General features: G+C 55.4%; 1 protein-coding gene across 3 annotated transcripts in view; it reads right to left on the bottom strand.

Annotated features, from left to right (window-relative positions):
• The window catches only part of Sh3bp2 (SH3 domain binding protein 2), a 33,393-nt gene extending 25,763 nt beyond the window's left edge, over window positions 1-7,630 (bottom strand). The window contains exon 1 of one of the 3 annotated variants that reach the window (XM_013355849.4): window positions 7,487-7,630. The gene's annotated coding sequence lies outside the window, so the exon portion shown is untranslated. The remainder of the gene's footprint in view (window positions 1-7,486) is intronic. The other 2 variants (XM_040292791.2, XM_040292790.2) reach the window with 2 other exon arrangements.
• Between the last annotated feature and the right edge of the window lie 10,070 nt (window positions 7,631-17,700).

The following is a 17,700-nucleotide window of genomic DNA, read 5'->3' as shown; positions in this document are numbered from 1 at the left end:
GTCATCTAAGACCCCTGGAGGGGGCTCAGAAGCCAGGCCAGCCCCTCCACGGGAGCTGCAGTGGAAAGGAGCCAGGGAAGCAGGCTGCGGCCACCCTCAGGCCTGGGGCACTGGCTGGACAGAGGAGCTAGGAGCTGGGAGGAGCACAGGAAGAGGTGCTGAGAGGCCCAAAGCAGGAGCAGCAGGCCAGACCCCAGGTTGGGGAACTGAGAGAAGCCTGTTCCTCCTGGGCCTGGGAACCCCAGAGCCTCCCGGGCCTGGTCAGTGGACGCGATGACTCATGGCCACTGGCTCCTGCCCTCACCCTTCAGCATGGGCCCACAGGGGCCAGGCCGACCCAGACATTCCCAGGCACCCTCACACTGCTCCATTGTTCAGAGGTGCTGTGAGGACAAGGGCTGGCGGCAGCCCAGGTGGGCAGGAGAGGAGCCCAGCCCCCAGTCTCCTCCAGTGCAGTCTGGCCCAGTCCTGGGACAGGAGGGCATGGGTCTCCTCCTCCAGCCATGGGTCTCCTCCTCCCCCTGCCCTGTCCACCTTCCCAGGCCAGGCCCCTGTGCCCAGGCCTCCTGCTCTGAGTGCCCACCTTAGACACAGCACCAGGGGCTCTCACAGCAGCTGGGCCTGTCCTCAGGGCTCAGGGTCCTTGCCTGGTGCTCTGCCACACTGGACATTTCCCTGACCTCCTTGTGCTGTCCAAACCCACAAACTCCTGCCTGCTTTTCTGTCCCCAGCTCAGGTCACCCCGAGACTCCTTGATGCCCTTGGTCAGGCCAGGTGACGATGCCCCAACACAGTTTCTGGGCATTCCCAGAGCCTGTTCCCTGGAGAAGGTTCTCCAGGCCTGGTCCTTCGTCAGAGATGCAGATGTGTCCAATCAGGGACCCTGACCACAACAGGGTCATAAGACCCTGCAAACCTGGGCTCTCTCATCTATCTGCCCATCCATGCTGTACCCCCCACCACCCAACATGGGAGCCTCAGAAGGCATCACTGGATTCCCCAGGTGCAGGGCCTGGCTGGCCAGGTCATCTGCCCAGTGGGACCATCTGATGTTCAACAAAGTACTGGTTCCCCAAGGCCCAAGGGCTACAGGTCAACAGTGGAGCCTAAGGTATGGGGTGTGGCCCCCTCCTCCCCAGGGAGAAAGCCAGGGGCCAGGCCACCATCCGTCAGAAAACCAGCCATCTGAACTTGGGTGGTGGGGGTGGCTGGCCCGGGGACAGTCAGAATCTCCAGGGCCCAATGTCCCTCCAGTCTCAGCAGAGTCAGCCTCCTCATCCCATCCCCAGGGGCCCCTCTTTGAGGTCCCTAATCCTATCCTGGCCCTCTGAACTTCCTACACCTATCACCCACAGGCCTCCAGAGGCCCCTCACTGCACAAGCCCCTTCTGGGTCTCCTTGGGCCACCTGGGCCACTCACTGCAGGGCCAAGGTCCCTAAATCCCAGGGGAGCTTTGAGAACAACCAGCCCTGCTGGGATCTCCATGCCTTTGGCCCACCCGCCAGCTTCTCTCCCTTCTCCCTGACTCGGCCTGGGCCCTCTTCCTGCTCCCCAGGGCCCCACTCAGAGCACCACAGGGCACCACCTTGGGTACTGCCTCTGAGGAGGCTGGCGCAGGCCCTGGAGTGGGTCTCGTCCTACTTCTCGGGACAGCAGCCCTGGAGCAGCTGGCCCAGAGGGCCCAGAGGGCAGGAACCCTGGCCTAGGGGCCCTGCCCAAGGGGAAGCTCCTTTCACAACCCTCTTCCCCAGCAACTTCCTGCCCTTGGAGTGGGTATGTCTAACACTGGCCAGAGCACATTGCCCTCTTGGTCACATCCTTGAGAAAATGGGAAGACGGATCTTAAATAGTCCCTTCAACAAGTGGCAAACTTTCCAAGCCAGGCCTGAATGGCAGGTGTGCTCAGAGGTGGGCTCTGTCCCTCCCCAACTTTATATCAAGTGAAACTGGAGCCAGGGCCCCTCCTCCTCTCGGAAGCCGCCTCCTCAGGCCTGCCCCACCCCACCTCCTAGGTGGTCTTCTGGGGTCTGGAATGGAAAGAGCTTAGTTGGAGAGGGCCCCTAGGAAGATCTGTCCAGAGATTCTGCCCCTATAGCCTCACCTTGGAACAGCTCCCCCACAGGTCAAGGAGCTGTCCTTGGGGGTCCTAACCCTGGAGGCTGCCAGGCACAAAGTGCTGGGTAAGGTACCCCCAGAGCCATCCCTACTGGGTGGCGTTGGATAGACAAGGAGTAGGATAGGGAGGAATTCATGGAGGAGAGTGACCAGTGGGCACAGGGGTGCAACCTGAAGCTGGGTAGGTGAAGATGACCGGTGGCAGGGACTCCAGCAGCAGGTTGAGGCCCCAAGTGCCCATCAGCTCCAGTGGGCAGGGAGGTCTCATGGCTTAGTGCCAACTCTGGAGGCTCTGAGGCCTGCTCTGTGCACAGCTGCCAGTGGTCACTATCATGTGTCCAACCCCCAGCAACTGAGTGGGCAACCCCACCCCTAGAAACCCCATGAGCCGCACTTCTGTCCCTGTCCAGCCCAGATACTGCAAAGGGTGCCTGCATCCCATCACAGTCACCTCTGTGCTCCTGAAGGTTTTACACAGCAGAAGCTGATGGCAGAGAAGCCACTTCCTGACCTGTGCAGAGGGGACTCCATCCTTTGCCCACCCAACTAACTGGCACATAATCCCAACTACTTGGGAGGCTGAGATAGGAGGGTCCCAAGTTCAAGGCAACTTAATGAGACTCTGTTTCAAAATAAAAAATAGTAAGGGCTAGGGGGGTAGCTCAGGGGTAGAGCCCCTGGGTTCAATTCTCCAGTACTGCAAAAATCAAACACCCAGCTGACTGCTGCTCTGCCTGCCAGTGCCAGTCTCTACGCACACAACCTGCCTAGCCACAGGAGGACCAAGAGGGACAGTGCTAGCCGCTGGCTCCTCCTCCAGAAGGGACTTCCCTTTCTGGCCTCACATGGGAGGGAGGAAGCAGCTAGGGTTAGGGAGACAAGATGAGGCTACTTCCTGGCATACCTCTGCCCACTCCAGCCCAGCCCCGTGCAGGCTGTGTCCCTCACCTGTCCATTCAGGGTCAAAGGCTAGCTCTTCTGGCTCCTTTTCCACCACTCCTCCAGTGGTTGCAAATCCCACTTTTCCTGGCACCTACCTTGAGTGCCAACTCTTTAGGACCCAACACCCAGGACCCCTCTATGGCAGGCGGCTCAGGAGAGGCCAGGCTAACCCCAATCTTGGCCCCAACACACCTTTCCAAAGGAGAAAGGAAACATTTCCCTTCAGGGTGGGACCACTTGGAACCCACCCGAGTGGCTGGGTTCCTGCAGCCAGGTAGCAGCTGGAGCCGGCAAAGGGGTGGGTCCTGTGATGGAAACTTGGAGAGCTTCACGAAGGCGGTGGCCACGGTACAACAACCTGTTTTGATCTGGTTGGAAACCCCGCCAACCTGGGCAGGCGCAGCTTCCAGGATGACGGGGTGCGTTTGTCTCCGATGCCCCGTGGAGAGCTGAACACGGGGGTGGGGGGGAGAGCCTGGCAGAGGGCTGTGCTGCCTGCTGCTTGCTTCAGGCCTGCAGGAAGGTCCAGACCCAGGAGGGAGGCTGGGAGGGCCTTTGTCCCCTGGAAACCTGCAGACACTGCAAGGGCTGGGCACTCAGAGCCTGTGTCACAGGAGTTCCCAGGCAGGAGGGGAGGGCAGACAGGCCACCACACACAATGACCACTGCCTGGGCCAGGGTAGCCAAGGAGGGTCCCCTGAGCACTAAGCAAGAAGGACACATATCTTGAACAAAAGGGCAAGGTGAGCCAGACAGGCGGAGCTGCTACCTGTGGGCCTCGGCCAGCGAGTCCTTCCCTCTGGCCTGTGGGCCTGTCTGCTCCTGCAGCCTGGGCCTCATCCTGAACGGGTGCACGGGAAATCAGCACAGAAGGGCACAGGGCTGCAGGAGCTCTGCCCAGAGGCAGGCCATGGTGCTGCCCTGCGCCCAAGGCTGTGAGGCAGAGCCAAGGCCCGCCCCAGCATTCGGCCCCACACTGCCCTTGACTTCTCCCACTTAGGTTAGGGACAGCCAGCAGTGAGGACCAGGACTTGGTCAACCCCTACTCCTGGCTCAGGCAATGGGAAGGGCTCCAGTGGCGAGCCAGGGAGTAGGGACAAAGGGATGGCTCTCTAATACCACAGAACATGACACTAGAGTATAAAGCACCTGTGCCCAGGCTGGAGACACTCCCCGAAATGGAACTGCGCACCCATGCAGGGTGAAGGGTAGGGAGGCCCAGCCAAGCCTGAGGATACGGCCTTGGTGGGCCTCTCACCGAGCCTGTGCTGCCCACAGTGAGGACTCCTTCATAGCATCTCATTTAATTGTTCTGATAATGAGTCAAACCTGATTGAACCCCATGTCACAAGGCACTGGAGGACAAAGACACAGGCTGCTCCCAAGGCCGGGAACACAGCTCCTCGTTGGTTTCTGGGAGAAGCTCTGTGCCTCACATGCATGGCTCCTGCTCTGAGACTCTGCAAGGAAGGTGCAGGAGCCGGCACAGCCCTCTGCTACTGAGGGAGCACAACCCTGGCCATGCTGAGCACCACCTGGAGCAGGCGTGCTGGCGGGGGCTGCCCCACCCTGGGCTCAGCAAGCGCACAACAACCTGTGATTCACTGGAAGCAGAGGGCACTTCTCGGAATCAATGTGGCCACAGGGATGGGGCGTGGATACCATGAAGGTGTCCTGCCATTCCCTCAGGACCTGAGATCTCCCCAGGCCACTGTCACAGCCAAAACCATAATTCTTCCTGGAGGCCAGTTGGCAAGGATCAATTAAGTATGACTGGAACCCACCAAGCCCAACCCTTGTGGGACAGCCACCTCTGAACCCTGGGGCTGGCAATTCCATGGGGGGCAGAGGGGGGGCTCTGGTGGCCTTGGAGCTGTAACCTCAGAAGTTGTAGTGCCTGGGGAGAAGGAAGGAGGGCGGGGAGGGCAGCTGGGGCAGTTCGGCCCCTCCTGGAAGTCCTCCCAACCTCATGCCCAGGAGGACCTCACTCTGAGCCAAGCTGCCCCTGAGTTGGCCCTCTGTGTCACAGGCCACACCCCTGGAGCTCATGAGCAGCTGGGAGCCTGGTACTGAGCCTGAGTCCTGCAGTGTGGCCCAGGCCAGGACTGCTGCCCCTGTTCTACAGTCCAGAAAACAGGGTGGGAAGCATCATCTGTCTGGAAGGCTCAGGTCTCCTGGACCAAGGCCCAGAGGCATATGCTTTCTCTGGCTTCCTCCTGTCCTCTCCCTAATGGTAACTGGAGGGATCCAGAGGCCTACTCTGAGGAGAGGACTCCAGGATTTGGAGGGCTCTTTCCACTGATCCCCAGGCCCCTCCACATCTTTGCCACATCTGGTGTACACAGGCCACTCCACTCACCCGGATTCATTATCACTCCCTGCTTTGGCTCAGCCCATCCCTGCCTCTGTGCCTGCCCACCCTGCTCCGAGGCCCTCCTCCTGCCTGCAGACCTCACCTTCCCCAGCTCCCCAGCTGCCCACCTCTACCCAACCACCTACTCCCTCCCCCCAGTACCTCACAAACCACCTGAGGTTATCAAAGAGCTGAAAGTGCCCAGGACTTTCTGAGGCCACTGGCCAGTGAGAAGAGGGCAGGGTCTGCCACAGTCACTGACCCTTGGTGTCTCCACAATGGAGCTTTGAGGAAAGAACCGGGGAGGTCCCAAGTAGCTCCCCAATACCAGCCAGATCTTTATGGACTGAGGGCTTTGCCCACATCAGGAACCTGGAAGCCTGCCCTTTGCCCCAGGCCTCTCCAGGCTTGGCTCTTCACCTACTCTAACCCCAGCTGGCCCTGTCTGGCCAGGATACAGAGCAGCCTAGGACCAGAGAAAGCACCCTCAGTGGCTCACAGTCACTCCATGCCAACCACATGCCACCAGCAGTCCTTGGTGCTCAGACACCCCGAGCTGGAAGCTCACCACCTGGTCTTGCAGATGAGCCAATGGAGGCTCAGTGTGGGAGGCTCCTAGGCAAGACATGCAGCTGGCAAGTAGCCACCCCTGGACTCGAACCCAGCTCTTCCTTCCAGCCCCTCTGTGGCCAAGGCTGGCTATCTTCTCTCTCCTGACCCTTGGGCCTCCCATCTGTAGACCTGCGTGTGTGCTTGCCTCCAAGTGGGGGTGCTCGTTGGGGCTGGCTCATCACCCTACTTCCTCTGTCCATGTGAACAGGAAGGGCCACAGCAGACCTGCAGCCCATGATCCCTTCTTCTGTCTCCCTCAGGCCAGCCTGCTTAGTGAGCTCCTCCCTGCCCATTAGGCCCAAGGGACTCCACAGAGAGGCCAGGTTCCCTATCATCACCCTTTCCCAGATGATCCTGCTACCAGTTCTGGACTGGACTGCCCACCTGTCCATCCTTCTGGCCTGACCATCTCCAGGGTGTGCTCCAACATGGGGCAGGGAGCCAGTGGGCGCAAAGGGGGCAGGAAGGGGAGGTGAACAGAGTCCTCAGCCCTTTGGAGCCTCCATCCCAGGCCTGCTTCTGCCAGCAGAGGAGCAATGGATGTGGGCCCCAAGGCTGGGCTTTCACTGGGGCCCTGCCAGGGTGTCTGGGTCAAGGACAGAGGAAGCAGTGGAGCTCAGCACTCCCTCTGACCCTGCGGGGCCTGAGGCAGCCTGGCAGTCTTGCCCAGGTCACTTGGAGTCATGCCAGGCTGACCTGAACCAGGAACCTTCTCCCAGCCCAGGACAGCACCCAGGGCTCTGCCCTCAAGACCGTTGTGAAAAAATTCCACACATTTCGTCATGGTCACAGCGGAACATTTCCTGAGCAGGGTCCTGGCTATGAGCACAGCCTGCAAGACCACACACCCTTGTTCATGAGGCAACCCATCTGGAGCACTCACTGGCCTCCTAGGGGCACTCGGCATGGTCGCTCAAATGGGAGGCACTACTATCAAGGAATGAGCACACTGAGCACATGCAGGGTGGTGGAGGGGGCAGCACAGGGCTCGGGCTCTCCACCCGTCCAGAGGGGGCGAGGCCCCGAGCGGAGCAAGGCTGGGCTGCCGGGACCGGACCGGCACTCCGACACGCCAAGCTGCCAGCCACTCGGCCATCCCCTCGGAGACTCAGAACTCCGCGCCAGTGGGGCAAAGTGTGGATGACAGAAAGAGAGGCAGCAAACCCCCACCTGAGCCTGTGGAGGCCCGGCCAGGTGGTCGCACGCAGGGGACCCAGCGGCAGGCAGTTGCCAGGGAGGCGGCGGGAACGCGGGACAGACGCGACACTGTCCCCACCCTGGGCTCCGGAACCGAAACCCAGCTCCGCGCTTCCTACGGCAGTGTCCAGGTCAGTCCGCGCGCCGGGACTGACCGCCCGGCTCCCGCCCCGCGGCAGGACCCGCCCCGGGACCCGGCCAGCCCGGGGGACGCGACCGCACCCCGCCCGCCAGGGCCCGCCGGCGAGACGCGCCCTGTGCCTTACCGCCGAGTTCTCCTCCCGCCCGGCGACTACGTCCGGGTAGCGCTCGGCCGGCAGCCGGCGCCGCAGCTCCGGCCCGCTGCCAGGCGCTCCGCCCGCCGGCCCCGCGGGTCCCGCCGCCCTGCCCTGCAGGCTCCGCCTCCCGGGCGTAAACCCGCCCAGGCCCCGCCCGGAAGCCAGGCCCCGCCCCACTCCTCTCGGGCGCCCCGCCCCCTGGCCTCTGGGCCCAGACCTTGACGACGCCACGGCTGAGCTAGCAATTCCGTTGGTTCTGGTCCTTCCACATCCCGCCCCCGCCGAGAGAAGAAGGTGGGCACTGCTTAAGCACAGGGTCTGCGTCCGACACACAGGAGGTGCTCACTAAATGCAGGCCCGAGACCATGACAACACAGTGCCAACCTCCTGCGTGTCTACCCCCATGACATCCCCGCACCTTTCAAACCTGGGGGCCCCGCTGGAGGAGACCTGGCCACCTCTCAACCCTTGATCCTGACCCTGGGGGAGACAGCGACCCTGCCTAGTGGGTCCGACTCAGGTCCAGAGTCAGGATGGGGCACTGGGGAGGGCTGGGGAGGGCTTTCTTGTTCTTGTTTCCAGGCAGCCTCCAGTACACTTTTCAGCCACTGCAGTAAGACAACAGCTGGGACCAGGGCAGAAGCACCAAGGCCTCTCTGCTGCTGCCCAGGTGGGGAGGAGGTGGGGCACAAATCCATCTGTAGACCCAGATAACCCTGTTTAGGGGCAGGGGTCTGGGGGAAAGGGGTTTCCTAGGAAGAAATGACTTCCTGGGAGAGCCCTCAGGAGCAGGCCAGTGTTGGAGAGGAGGTGTCCTTGGGCGATGAGTGAGGCCTGCTGAGCTGGTGGAAGACTGGAGCCTTCCACTGAAGCCACCTACTGCTTAAACTTGATCTGGATGGGGACTAGATCCTGAATCCCAGAGCCCAGGAAGCTGTGAAGAAGGACAGGATATGGCCGGTGGCCATAGAGCTGGGGGCAGGACAAGGGGCTAGGCCCTACCCAGATGGGAGGCCAGCCAACATCTGCCCTGATGTGCTGGGCCTGAGGGACCCAAGTGTGGCAGGGCAGCAGAGACAGGGACTGGATGGCCACTCCAGAGCAGGCAGGGACAGGGGCATTCAGGGGCTGACTAGTAGCAGGTGAAGGACTGGGTGAGAATGATCTAGGCTGAGACACCTGAGGACCTTGGCAGACAGACTAGATCAAGGGGAAGTCCAGGATAGTAGCTGGATTGAGAATGAGCCCAGTCACTGTTCACCTATCCCAAGGTTGCCCAGCACTAAAGTTCCCAGTTCCAGAAGGGGACACTTGGTTCCTGGATATACCTCCTTGCTGGTGAGACACACTGGGGTCAGAGAGATTACCTAGGTTGGTGGGACTGGAAGTGACCAGAAAACTAGTGGCCAGACCCTGAGCCTAGACAAGAGACCAGGCACACCAGAGTTGGAGGGTGCAGGCAGGAGAGAAAAGGAGCCTTTAGCCAACAGGGCATCAGTTTCCCCATGTGTGAGATGACAGGGGCCATCTGCTGCTGGGGACACATGGGAGAAGCTGGTGGGAAGCCCTTTAGCCCTCAAGGTTGAAACTACTCTCTGGCTCAGCCCAGAGCTGCCCTGTCCACCTGCAGTCTAGCTCTCAGAACTGGACTTGAACCCCAGTGACTCGGGAGCCTGTGCAGGCTGCTGATGCTAGTTTTCTCAGCTGCCTGCCTATGTCCCAAAGCAAGGTTTCATGTGCCTGGCTACCCAGGTCTCCCTCTGTTCACCCCACCTAGAGTTGCCTGTGACCCTCTGCCACTTCCTGCCTTGGACCATTTTAACTTGTCCTGGGAGAGGAGGAGGAGATAGGAGCTGCTGGGCCCTCCAGGGCCCAGAAGCTGGGTACCAGGCTGCCTTGCCCCAAATCCTGCTCTCCCAGCCCTCAGAAACGCCTCCTGGGTACCCCCACTAGCACCCCACATGGTTGCCTCTCTCCTGGGACTGGGCTCAGGACTGAGCTGAGGCTCATGACCCAGCACTCGTGACCTCAGGTCTGGACACACAAGACCTGGGTGTCCAGTTCAGCCAAGGGTCTTGCCCCCTGCCAGGCCCTGGAAACCCCCTACATGCAGGGAAATCCCCATCCTTGTGGCTCATGGAAGGGGGCAAGTAGACATGTGAGCAGATGTCACTGAGTCACAGAGAGTGTCCTATCCCCACAGGATGGTGGGGAGGGAGGACCAAGACCAGGAGAGGAGGAGAGCCAAGCCAAACATGGTGGCCCCCTCAGGAGCATGAATGGGGATGGAGCTGGCTTCAGATGCCAGGCTGGGAGTCCAGAGGCAGCGACCAAGCTCACTGCAGTATTTGGATGGACCCACTGCCCAGAGGATAATGTCCAGCAATGCAAGTCTGCTGTAGTACACAGGGCATTGAGGCTAAATGGGGACAGGCGCAGCCTGCACCTTGGAGGTTCTGACCACTGGGCCACTCCTCTCCTCCCATGCAGCCCAACCCCAGTCTGGAGGAGGGAGCCCTGGCTGATGCCCAGGATGGCTCATAGAAGCCGTCAGAGTGAGGAGCTGCAGGAGGCTGAGGCCCAAGGAGGGGGCATTTGGGGGTTCCCACCAGAGCCCGCAGGACAGGCGTGGGTGAGGAGGACTTAGCCCCCAGCGGGGAGGGTGTGCAGGATGCAGGTCCAGTGCAGTGAGCAGTGCAGTGAGGGAGGCAAGGCCCCTGGCTAGACAGAGAGGGACCAAGCCTCTGCAGAGCACCGTAGGAAGGGCACACAGGTGAGGCCCACAGGGATCTGGTCCCCCATGTGCCTGTCCCTGGCATGGATTTGAATGATGGGTTGTGCCAACAAGGTCACCTCACAGAGGCAGGCCTATGTTGGCCCAGGCCACTGCTACACCACAGGGCTAAACACCTATCCAGAATACAGTAGGAGCTCAATAAATGGTTGATGGATGAATACATGAAGCCAAACCTGAAAAGCTCAAAGAAAGGCGAGGTTTCAGTCAGTGCTATCTAACTGGGTTCCCGTATCCAGAGGATGAACCTGCCCTCTCACTTGTTCCCATCCACAGGATGTGCCCACGGTGGACCAACCACCTTCTTACCAGGCTGCCTCACCTTGGCAGGGCTATTCCTGGGTAGGGCCAAGGTCAAAGTCTGCTGGGTTAGGGACAGCAGGGGCAGGTTCCCACCCCTGGGGAGGCTGGCAGGAGTCATGCTGGGAACTCCCTGGCCACCAGGGAGCACTGAAGGGATGAGAGAGGCTGAGGGTGAGCTCACTGGGGGACCATCTACCTGGGAAGAGAAGTCTGGGAAGGAGGTGGCCCAGTTGTGAGGACAGGGTCCAGGGCTGGTCCTTTGCCAGGAGAGTGAGCTGAAAGCACACACACCAGGGATCTGGCCCAGGCAGGAGCTGCCCTCTGGGCCCCTGGCCTTCCTTGATCCCAGACCTTCCCACTGTGGCCCTCTCACACTGGTCTTGCCCTGGCTGGGAAGAGGTGAGAGCAGCAGAGGGGACAGGGTCAGAGGGTGGTTCACGGGAACCTGTGTGGCAGGCCAGAGGTGGGGAGGCTCTCGTCCCCAGGTCTGCTCAGGTCTCAGCCCTACTCCAGGCCCTCCTCTATGCCTCTTAGGAGAAACAGCCTCGTTTTGCTGCCTGAGGCTGCCTGATGCCCACCCATGTCCTTCCCTGGGCCAGGGCCCTGTTGGTCAGCTCTGGGTCCCCAGGCTTGTTTAGCCCAGGGTCCTGCTCAGAGTCTGACCTGATGGTTAACTCCAGCTTATGTGCTCTCTTGTGCCTACTGCTTCCTGTGCCGAGGACAGGCCTGGCTTCTCCACCAGCTGACAATGTCAACAGAGGCTTTCTGGGGATAGTGGGACAAGGCTGGGCCCGACGACCTCTGCAGCTCTTCTGGCAGGAGCTCAGCCCTGGAGGGCAGAGAGGAAGGTCTGAGCCAGAGCCCTGTAGATCAGGCCGCCTAGGAGTGCAGAGCAGCAGTCCTCAGGCTGCGCCTGCCCCCCGTGACTCCCTGTGTACAGAGCAGCAGTTCCCAGTTCAGCCCCCCACATCTTCTTCTCTTCCCCAAGTGGGACTGCCTGGCACCCCTAGCCCTGGTTGGCTGCTGGCTTTGCCCTCCAAGAGGTTTGGTTGGGTCAGTTTTCTATGTAAAATGACAGTGGGAGGCACACCCTCCTAGGAAGTTCTGTTTAAAAACACCAACCCCGTGGGTGGAGGCCCGGCCCACGCACATGCCCCTTTTCTATTTTTACATCTAAACCCGCCTGCTCTCAGGCCTCGCAACAACCGGGTCTGGGACATGAAAGCAGCCTGTTCTATTCTGGGTTGAGCTTCCGGCCCACGGTGGAGGAGGAGAGTTTGCACACACAGAAGGCTTCTCTCTCCTCTACTCCCCCCACCTCTTGACACCCTGTCATCCACGTGACCTCCAGGAAGGCACTGGGGTCTGGAAGGGGAAGTCCACGGAGCCAGGGTAGGGGAAGCTGTGGTCTTCCCAGCGTGAAGGTCCACATCCTCTCCAGGGAATCCACCAGCCACCCAGATCTTTCCCTAGCTAGACCTGGACGACAGGCTCTGGGACAGGTGTGAGGTGGTTGGAGAGGGGCCAGCCCTCCCGGGAGGCTCCATGGGGTGCAGAGCACCACTTTTCAGGCTGTGCCTGACCCTTCACTACTCCATTTTGCCTCTAAGTGCTGACTCTAAATGGAAGATTCCACACCTTGTTGTACAAATGAACAAGCACCATCTGCCCAGCACCACCATACGGCACAAACTGGTGCCTGAATTACTTCTTGTGATAGTAAGAATGACCACCTGTGGACTTATCAAGTTGTTCAGAAGCACAGGGTGCATAGATGGATCAAATTCATATCAGAAAACCCAGGTCCACAGGCCACATGCTTATCAGACACTCAAGACCACCAGTTGATACAGCCTCCTCACTCACGGCCTGTAAAAGGAGGGTCATCCCGAGACTGGTCAAGCCGCACTCTGACCTTGTCACCTGGTCACTCACCATGAACCTTGCTTAGGAAATCGCCATTGCCATGGGGACAAACCTCCAAATCTCTGGTTTACATTGAGGAATTGGGGTCTGCACCCAGGAAGTCTGTCTGCAGAGCCCATGTGTGGCTCAAATTGACCCATACAGAAGAGGGGCTGCTTTTGTTTATTTAATTCTGTAAAAGTCTGAAGACCACTTATCTCATTCTTTTTTTTAAAATATTTTTTAGTTGTTGATGGATCTTTATTTTATTTATTTGTATGTGGTGCTGAGAATTGAACCCAGTGCCTCACACATGCCAGGCAAACACTCTACCACTGAGCCCTCAACTGATTCTTTTTTTTTTCTTAAGATTTATTTTTTAGGTATAGATGGACACAACACAATGTCTTTATTTTTATGTGGTGCTAGAGGATGGAACCCAGGTCCCACCCATGCTAGGGGAGCGCTCTACCCCTGAGCCACAATCCCAGCCCAACTGATTCTTAAATAATGTCAGGATGCCTAGCTACGATCCCGGGAGAGGTCCTCAAGTAAATCTCGCCACTTCAAAGACTTAATAAAGATCTCAAAAACACACTAAAAGAACATACAGATGGCCACATGTCCCAGAGATAAGGTGGCCTGTTGTGGTGCAGTGACCACAAGTACAGATGACCAACTTCAGAGTATAAAAGAAAGAGCCAGCAGATATGGTGACTTGGATGTGACCAGAAAAGAAAAGTGAATACAGAAACACTTAAACAAAGAGATGGAGGTACGGTTAAGTGGGGGAACGCACACACACGCAGAGTGGCCCTGAGGCACACGTGTTCTGGTCCTGCTGAGTAACCAAGGCAAAGCTGGGGGCAGCCCCTGAATGTAGCTTGCATTTAGTTTCTGCTTTGCAGGAGGGTGACAAGTGCGTGTCGTTTAAAGAGTTCCATGGTTCCATGAGTCTTTCAAAATTATACACAGCACCCACCTGCCTGGGGTCCATGGCCAGAGATGTCCCCTGGCGCTTCCGTTACCTCCAGACGACACGCTCTTGCTGCAGCACCTTCACAGTGCCCTTAGCTTGGTCCAGGGTCAGGGCGTGAGTCATCATACCACACCAATTCTTTTCATTGTAACTCTCCTTTCCTGCTCACCTTTTTATTTTCGCTGGAATTAATAAATGTCATCTTAATTTGTTTTGCTTTTTTACTACTAATCCAACTCCAAATTCTGCCAAGATTCTGTTCAAATCTCTCAAAATATTCCAGCATATCAGATATTCTGTCAGTTCCGACTGGATTTTCTTTCTAAGCTTGGACACAGCCTTCACCTGGGACCTCCCTTGGCCTCAGTAGCATCCCCTGCTTCCAGATCCTACCACTTCCCCTTTCTTGGTTCACTCCCTCTTTTTTTTTTTTAATTAATTTATTTTTTTCGTTGTAGTTGGAAACAGTACCTTCACTTGTTCGTTCATATGTGGTGCTGAGGATCAAACCCAGGCCTTGCTCATGCTGGCCAGCGCTCCACCGCCAAGCCACAACCCAGCCCTTGCTCCCTCTTTGTGAGGGACACAAGTGGCTTTCTGAGAAAGGGGGAAGGGAAGCACTTTCTTTGAGGGACTTATTTTTCTAAAAATATCTTTCTTTGACCCTCCCTCGGGATTAATAGTTTATTATGTGTGAATTCTAGGTTAGAAATAATTTAACTCAGAATTTTGAGATCTTTCATTCATCCTCTTTTGAGTTTCCACCTTTCTGTTGAGGATCCTGGTGCCACTCTGGGCCTGGTCCTCTGTACAGTCCCTGTTCTCCCCCTGACTCCAGAGTTGCCTCTGGTGGCCCTTAAGCTAAGTGTGCAACTCTGCTCCCCTGGTTTGAGCACTCAGTGGAACCTGGAAACTGGGTCAGTGCCTGTGAAATGCTGGGGGATTATTTCTTGGATGGTGTCTTCCCCGCCCTTTCTAGACCTTATGTGGAGGGGTTAGACCTCCTTTTACTGGTCTTCAAATATTCCACTCTCCTTTTTTCACCTTTTTCTTTTCTTTCTTCTCTCCTTCCTTCTTTCTCCTCCCTCCCCCTTTTTCAGTACTGGGGGATTGAACCCAGAAGTTGGCTTTTTATTTTGAGGTCTCAGACTTGCTATCCTCCTGCCTTAGCCTCCCAAGTAGTAGCTGAGATTGCAGGCATGCTCATGATGCTGATATTTCTCTCATTTTCATTTTTTTTCCTTCAATTATGTTGCTCTACTTTCTTTATGATTTCTTCATTCTTATTTTTCAGACCTTGTACTGCATTTTCAGTTTCTATCACTATATTTTTAATTTTCAACAGCTCTTCGTATTCTCTAAATATTCCTTCTTTCCAGTGCCCAGTTCTTTTTTCATGAAAATGTACAAAATTTTATGCTTCCTTCTTAAGGATATCAATAATCACTGGTGCATTTCTGTAATCCTAGCTCTTTGGGAGGCAGAGGCAGGAGGATCACAATTTCAAGGCCAGCCTGGGAAACTTTGCAAGACCCTATCATTTTTTTTGGTACTGATCATTTAACCCAGGGATGCTTAATCACTGAATCACATCTCCAGCCCTTTTTATTTTTTTATTTTGAAACAGGGCCTCTTAAATTGCTTAGTGCCTCACTAAATTGCTGATGCTGGCCTTGAACTTGTGATCCTCATGCCTCAGCCTCTGCTAGGATTATAGGCCTGTGCCACCATGTCTGGCAGCAAAATCCTATCTTTTTAAAAAATTTATTTATTTGTTATACATGACAACAGAATGCATTTCAATTCATAGTACACATATGGAACACAGTTTTTCATTTCTCTTGTTGTACACAAAGTAGAGTCACACCATTCGTGTCTTCATACAGGTATTTAAGGTAATGATGTCCATCTCATTCCAACATTTTTCTACCCCACGCCCCCTCTGTTCCTCTCCCTCCCCTTTGAACTTTCTAAAGTTCCCCCATTCCTCCTATGCTCCCCACTCAAAATCAGCATGCACTTATCAGAGAGAACATTCAGCCTTTGGCTTTTTGGGGATTGGCTTCACTTACTTGATATTCTCCAACTCCATGCATTTACCTGCAAATACCATGATTTTATTCTCTTTTAATGCCAAGTAATAATCCATTGTGTATATATACCATAGTTTCTTTCTATTGAAAGGCATCTGTTATACCAAAATGAATATTACACTGAGACCCTCAAATAACTCTCAGACCACAGTTTTATGCCAATAAAGCCTTCATTGCTGGCCAGCGGCGGACACTCTACTCTCTAAAAGCGAGATGGGCAGAATGACGTGCCCGCCTTCAGTTGGCCTCATATTTAAGCCAAAAAACCACAAAAGGGACATTTGGGGGTTTAGCTAATGTAAGCAAGCAAGTTCAGAAGCTGAATTGGGCAGTTAACGAGACAATGCAATGGGTACATTGGTATTTCCCACAGGACTTTCCAGGTTGGCAGAGCAGCAAGCAAGCAGAAAGGAAGTGGGTCAAAGTGACCCTAGTTGAATATAAGTTAGAGAATGGTTACTAACGTCTAGACAATTAATCTGACAAGGTACATTGCCCCAGAAATATGGAAAGCAAAGAGAATAATTTTACATTGTATAAGAATTGCTAGGTAACTATTAATGGGTACAGAGGTGGGGCTTTCCCACGGGAGAAGCATTTCTTACCTGATATGGAGTCTCAGGGTAAAATGGAGTCTGTTTGGTCATTGCCTAGCCTGGCTCATAACACACCTAGGTTGGTTCCACAGTTTAGCTATTGTGACTTGTGCTGCTATAAACATTGATGTTTGTGTCCCTGTAGTATGCTGTTTTTCAGTCCCTTGGGTATAGACAGAGGATGGGATAGCTGGGTCAAATGGTAGTTCAAGTCCACTATTTTCCAAGGAATCTCCACACTGCTTTCCAGATTGGTTGCACCAATTTGCAGTTCCATCAGCAATGATGTATGAGTTTGCCCTTTTCCCCACATCCTTGCCAACACTTATTGTTGCTTGTATTCATTTAAAAAAATTTTTAGTTGATATAGCCACAATATCTTTATTTATTTGGTGCCTCATATGTTCAAGGCAAGCTCTCTACCACTGAGCTACAACCGCAGCCCTGTTGCTTGTATTCTTTTTATTTATTTATTTATTTATTTTTTGGTTGTAACTGGACACAATATGTTTATTTTATTTATTTATTTTTATGTGGTGCTGAGGATCGAACCCAGGGCCTCTCATGTGCTAGGCGAGCATTTTACCACTGAGCCACAAACCCAGCCCCACCTGTATTCTTAATAGCTGCCATTCTGACTGGAGTGAGATGAAATCTTACAGTAGTTTTGATTTGCATTTCTCCAATTGCTAGAGATGTTGAACATTTTTTCATTTATTTGTTGATGGATTGTATTTCATCTTCTGAGAAGTATCTGTTCAGTTCTTTGGCCCATTTATTGATTGGGTTATTTGTTTTTGGTGTTTTTTGAGTTATTTATATATCCTGGAGATTAGTGCTCCATCTGATGTGTGTGGGGTAAAAATTGCTCCCATTCTAGGCTCTCTCTTCACCTCACAAATTGTTTCTTTTGCTGAGAAGAAGCTTTTTAGTTTGAATTGCCGCAGGCTGCGCGGCTGTGCGACACGCGGGTTCCGCCGGGCTCTGAGGCGCGCCTCAGCCTGCCACCTTCCTGCTGGGCACCTCGGTGCTCACGCTGCCGCTGCTAACGCGTGCCGGCTTGCAATGCCACAACCCGGCTGGGCACAGAAACACAAGCCGTTGGAGCAGAAACAAAGTTTTATTTTTAAAAAGGCCGCCAGTGGTCCATGTGCGTCCCGCTAGCGAGCGAGCCGGTCCACACACATGTGTGTGTCTACCGGAACCGGCTCGCCCCCCCCCCCCCCCCCCCCCGCACTTCCCCTGGAAATACCCTCCTACCATCCTTCCCCAACCAATGGGAACTCTCCGGGAGTCCCGTAACACGAGTCCCGGAACAGGCCGAGGTGAACAGCAGGAGTCCAATTTCCATATGAATGTAAATCTTAACATACTCATATCATCTCAAGGGCTAGCTGGCAGTCACCTAAAACAAAGGTGTCATGTATCATAATACTTTTTCTGTGGCTCCTAGCATTGAATCTATCCCACTTTTTTTTTTTTTTTAAAGAGAGAGTGAGAGGAGAGGAGGGAGAGAGAGAGAGAATTTCCAA

This window comes from Ictidomys tridecemlineatus, chromosome 9 (genome assembly GCF_052094955.1).
Source record: "Ictidomys tridecemlineatus isolate mIctTri1 chromosome 9, mIctTri1.hap1, whole genome shotgun sequence".
Classification (NCBI taxonomy): Eukaryota; Metazoa; Chordata; class Mammalia; order Rodentia; family Sciuridae; genus Ictidomys; species Ictidomys tridecemlineatus.
The sequence above is the reverse complement of the archived record's forward strand: the minus strand, read 5'-3'. Positions and strand labels throughout refer to the sequence as shown.